Genomic DNA, 6,000 nt, shown 5'->3' with positions numbered 1-6,000 from the left:
TCTTTTATAACATTGAAACAAGATATAGAGTTACTTATTTGTCGAGCGATATAATATCATTAGAAAGACAAAACTTTTCCGATTTGAAAACATGATGACCATTTCTGCAGAATCATACTTGTTAGATAATTGAGGCGTTTCACGTTTTAATTTACGTCGAGAGATATCCTGTTTCTCATTTCACAGCAATTGCCAGCAGTTTCAGTAACTCGATGTTTTGCACATGCAAACACCATTCGGGGTGAACCGTCGTGACGAAAGAAAAATTCTTCTCTCACGCGCTTTGCCCTCGTTTACGTTACCTTTCTTTTGATGTTCTCGTTACAATGCATGCCACGTGCGCTAATTATCGCAGAAAATCAACGCCCTTTGCTCGTTATCCAGACGTCAAGACGAACAAGAATTCCTCTCCTTTATTTTCGCACTATCATCGCACCATTGATAATTTGTCGACTAGACAAATACTAGACTCGTGTCTCGAGATTCAAAGAAGGGTTTCTCCTATGTCGAAAACAACCGTAATAGCAAATTTCAGAAATTATTTTCCGCAGATTCACTCGCGAGTAAGGTCAGATATTTTTATGCGTGTAACTTTACGTTAAAACCAATTACAGATTAATTTTAGATTAATAGCTTTTTTGCGTTGATTAAACGCTTAACGTTTGTTACATTATAACGCGCAATATTTAATTGCTGTTTTAAATAATATATCTTAACGACAATTTTTCGCATCAGTTGAAGGAAACGCGAGTTCTTGGAAGCAACGCAAATTCACGCAAAAAAATATCCGCGCAAAAAGGATATGTGTCCGCTCGAATTACGTATCCGCTGATTAACACGTACCAGCACAAAATTCACACACAATTTTCTTCACTAATTACACAAAGTTCAGCACGAAAGAGCCTCTAACGCACAGGATGATCGTCGTTCGAAACAAGAGATCGAACGAGATGCTTCATCAAAGCTGAGAGATCCTAGCTAGAGATTCTCTACTCGCTCGAGCATTCCTGCTATCCGACCTTCGCTGTAAAGCTCATCCCATCGAATTACTGCTTTCGGCACTGTTCAAAAATCCTCGTTCGGCATGACGACGCGATCGGTGAATCGTGCGTATACAAAAAGGTGCACTAAAGAAAAAAAAATTTAGTAACGTAACGCATAAATAACGCACGAGAAGTGTCAAAACCACACAATAATAAGTCGCTTATTTTTATATATATGTTGAAAAATCAATTTTTTTTTTGTGCACGAAATCACCGTCGACGGAACAAGTAGAAGAGTTCGTGACGAGTGGGCGACGCGCAACGATAAGTAGAAAAAGTCAACGCCGATGTCCGGCCGTCGTTGTGGCGCGCGGCGAGCCACTGACTGCCTCCGCCAATTCCACGCCTTTCCCTGTCCACCCCCACCCCCGTCGTACGCCACCACCTACACATCCATCCCTACCACCTAGACCACCCTCTCAACGCACCCTTTCCTCAACGACCACCGGCGCAAACGCCACGACCCTCCTCATCCCTCTTCGCGCGGAGGATTCGAGGCCACCGTTTTGGTTGTACTCCCAACTCGCCCGAGATGCAGTTTCGCTCCTCCTTTTGCCGAGGGCCCAGCCTACGGGTCCTTTTTCCACTTCTGATAGCTTTACGCTCGTCTCGACCCTGTCTTATAATTTAGACCTTAATCTCGAAAGAGAGCCTTCCTTCGAGATTACGCGTGTTTTATTAATTGGTTATCAAGAAGCAAGTTAATCAGTTAATTAGTAATTATCCGGTAAAAGAGAGAATAAAAGTCTACACCATTTGTATTCATATAGCATAATTTGATGCTACGAAAAAAGCTTATCTTTATATCGATGATATCGATCTTAACTAAATTTGTTGATAGAGGCAGTTAGATAGATAGTGATGATCGATAGATTAATAGATGATTGTAGAAACTTTTATTAACCTTTATCACAAAAAATCAGGTTCAGAAATATTACATAATAAAGTGCCAGTTTGTTGCTAATTGCGAACGTGTGGCGGTGCTATCTTGCCTACAAGAATAGAGTACATTAACGCACTTAATTGCTATTATAATTTTGGTCTTAAAATGTTTTCCAAATTAATTATTCTCAAGATATAGAGGAACAAGTTTATTGCTCATCATTTAACTTGGTTTATTCTTGTACGATAGTTAACATTGCTAAAGTTTAGACGCTTTTTCTAAGTCAAACAATTAGCAATAAATTCGATACTCTATATTTTGAGAACAATTAATTCGGGAAACATTTTAAGACCAAAATCATTATAACAATTAATTGCGTTAATGTACTTTTATTCTTTATTCTTATATATATATATATATATATAGGTAAGCTAGCAGCGCCACAAGTTCGACTTGGTTTTCTAAGTTAAGCGAGGTGAGTAATAAATTTAGGAATGATTTGCATACTTTGCGAGCAATTAATTCCGGAATCAATTTTAGAACAAACTGGTATTGCTAGCTATTTAATTTTAACGATATTTTACTATTTATATTCATAATATGTCATATTAATATGTCTACAAAAATTTAATAATTTTGAAATCAGTTTGCAGTACCTTTTAACAATTAAGTAGCAACAAATTCCAGTATTTCTGAATCTATTTCTGTATTTATTTTTTTATTTGCGACTACTATTACTACTAAATAATTTTTTAGAGTAGGGGTTCTAGCGTAATAGCAAATCAGAACCCGCATTTTAATATATAATTTTAAAAATCTGCTAAAAAGTACAAGCTTGGAACAATAAATTAACAAAACACATTGCACTTAATTTATCTAATATATTGAACTTGTAATTTTTGTGATAGGTTAATAAAGATGATATAAAATGTAATTGCATATATAGATAAATTTAAATTTACATTTATCATAAATTCACAAACTCTGTATTTATTTATTGTGTTTTTTACATTCTTGATTCTACAACCGTTACTCTCCAAAAACATACTCGCGAATAATAGATTTGTCGCGCCGCAAACATTTATGGTTATGATTGTGAATTACATACGTTGCTCGTATACAGCCTACTATCGAATTTAATAAAACATAAATAAATAAAACATATTACTTTGTAAAAAAAAAATATAGAAAAATTTTTGAAAAATTACTGATATCGTTTTTGATATCTGTCACAAGCAATTATTATAAACTACGAGATAATCTAAATTTTCAACTATACATAATAAAATACATAATATTAGAAGAAGCAAAAATATAACTTATACTAATTTTATAATTTGACGCTACAAGAATATCCCTTTATATATATATATAATACACAGTTATTTTAGTTTTCTGTCTTTGAAACATCTTGCTATTACACTTTGAAATTAAATTATTTGGATAAAGATATAGCAAAGTAATATATACATGATATGTAATGTAAAACTAATCATGAAACCTAAAATGAAATACAATATAACAAAACGTTATATACATTGATACTTGATGAGAAATTTATATAAACACATTATACTTACGGCGCACATATATTTTTGAATTATTTTCAAGTTTAGATTGGCAGCATTATATGCTCTTAGATTTTATATAGCGGTTTCTATGGAATCTGTGGAATAAGAATTTATTATGAAATTTCCGATGAACACAGGTCCGAAAACACCCGGTACTGGATAATGGAATAATGTTTGAGCTATTGTAAGTAAAATCAGTAAGTGAATATTGCATTTGTTTAAATAGAAATCGGATACTTTATTAAATAATTCATTATAGATATACGCACAAAATTTACTTTCATACATTATTTCCTAGAGTATTATTGTAGTTTTAATAAATTACGTGAGAAATTGTATTTTTGTTATTATACTTAATTGCATTTTTACTCAGAGATGAGTGTATATTTAGATAATATATTTATATATTAACAAAATATACGAATGTTTCGCGAACATCTCAATGACAAATCAACAAATATTTTATACATGTCAATTTGCTATTTGTAGAATAGTTACGAATGGCTTTATCGGGGTAATGACTTTCCGTATAGTCGGTCCAAATGTAGCGAGCAAATAGAAAATGTACGTTATAACGTGTACAGAGTGCGCATAACGTGTACATGTTAAGCAAGGTGATAAAAGTCGTCATTCTACCAGTGATGTACTTTGTATAATCTAGCTAAACACACAATTGGACACGTGGTGATACACATGTAAAAACGAAACCTGACTATATTTCTTTCTAGCACTTTATATGCCTGTTTTGATGAGACCAGTCTACAGGAGCGATACCGAACCATCACATAGCCAATTATAATAATCCTTTTGATTTGTTGAATGTTTATGATTTATAATGTACATATAATTTATAAGTAGATGTGTGTGAGATTCACATATATATAATCGTTTTCCACTATCCAATAATGGGTTTTTCTCCATTATTGGATAATGGGAAAAATCCATTATTGGATTATTTTGCCTTCAGCATTATGTTACTGAAAAGATATTTTCGTTACCTGACTGGCTAACAAAATATCTTATCAGGAGCAAATTAAATAAAAACTTTTTGAAACAAATAAAGCATGATTAAAAATTGAAACTGAATAAACTAATAAGATGTTTGGACACATATACTTTTAATTGTTAACATTAAATTTTTTAATTAAAGATACATAATTAGCAACATACTCTGTATGGAACACTCAAAAAAATAATCTTGCAACTTCAACAAAAATTTTCTAGGTGTAAAAAATTAACTAAAACAGATAAATTATTAGCAAATACTGTGATACTGCATTTTGCATATATTTTGCAGTTAATCAATTTAAATGACAGAAACAGAATTTATATCTGTACTATTAGTGTAATTTAGACAGAAAATTTTTCCGTGATGCCTATCTTTAAGGCCTATTGTCAAGGACAATTATATTTGTGATTAATATTTGGCAATAAGATCTAAATTTTCTAGAGATATTGCTAGAATACTGCTGCTATAAATTCTATACGTGACAAATAATATTCTAACAGATACAAAAAGTAGCGATAAATTTTAATTGAGACATTTAGAAATCTATCTATATTAGCAAAATATTTTTTTGAGTGAATAGATTTGTATGAATAATAAATCGGCATGTAATCAAGGATATTTCCGTAAACCAACCCGCGCCAAAATAAATCTTAATTCGTACACTAATCATGCGTTTACAATTATTTGAAAAATATGGTAGAATTTCAAAATAAAGATTTTTGATAAATATAATGGCCGACTTTTCATCACTAAGGCCTGTATCACAACACAAAGTATATATAAGCAATTAGTAAAAAACAGTATTTGATATACAGAATTGATTAATAGCCAATTGTTTGTTCTTTGATCTAAAAGCTCAAATGCAGATTTGTAATGTTCAGTCTTATTAGTTAACAATCTTGTTAAATAAAAATAATTCGGTGAACAGATATTTTTCACTTTTTTGATTCTAAACTTACTCTCTACAAAATTTTGCTATCGTATAAATAATAATCTAGCTAATATTATTTCTTACAGAAATTATATTTCTTAAGACAAAATATTTTAAATGCATTCAAATTAAATACATTAAATACATACATTTGTTCTTAATAATATATTTTATATTTATTAATTAGAGTGACAAGAGAGAAAATAATTGTCCGATATATTACACTAATATTCACGAGTCATTTTTGTTTAGTAATAGTGGAATTCTTTTAACAAAGTTATTATAAATTTTAAAAAATCATTATAATGTAAAGATCTACTGTTTGCATATAACGTAATTATAAAAATCAAATCTACAAAATGCAATAATCGATTATTACTGAATCTTTCAAAATATTTTAAACTTTAAACTAATCTATAAACTAATCGAATCTTCAACAATAATAACGTATCTATTTTATATTTTGTAAATGTATTCATTTGTGTAATATATTTATACTTTATATTTTCGTACACTTTGTATTATGTATTCGGCATTTTATATGCGGTGAACCGTAAAGTCGT

The 6,000-nt window shown here is 30.9% G+C and overlaps 2 protein-coding genes across 10 annotated transcripts in view; both read right to left on the bottom strand.

The window, feature by feature from the left end:
• Positions 1-1,374, bottom strand: part of LOC140663666 (disks large 1 tumor suppressor protein-like) — a 337,014-nt gene extending 335,640 nt beyond the window's left edge. For 6 of the 9 annotated variants that reach the window (XM_072888003.1, XM_072888006.1, XM_072888005.1 and 3 more), the window contains exon 1: positions 303-1,373. The gene's annotated coding sequence lies outside the window, so the exon portion shown is untranslated. Of the gene's footprint in view, positions 1-302 lie in introns of all 9 variants that reach the window. The other 3 variants (XM_072888001.1, XM_072887999.1, XM_072887997.1) reach the window with 2 other exon arrangements.
• LOC140663681 (disks large homolog 1-like) overlaps positions 1-6,000 on the bottom strand; it is a 265,116-nt gene that overhangs the window by 96,398 nt on the left and 162,718 nt on the right. The gene's annotated exons all lie outside the window — the stretch shown is intronic.

The sequence above is a fragment of the Anoplolepis gracilipes genome, chromosome 3, assembly GCF_047496725.1.
Source record: "Anoplolepis gracilipes chromosome 3, ASM4749672v1, whole genome shotgun sequence".
Taxonomy (NCBI): Eukaryota; Metazoa; Arthropoda; class Insecta; order Hymenoptera; family Formicidae; genus Anoplolepis; species Anoplolepis gracilipes.
Note: the sequence above shows the minus strand (reverse complement) of the source record. Positions and strands in the feature narration are given on the sequence as shown.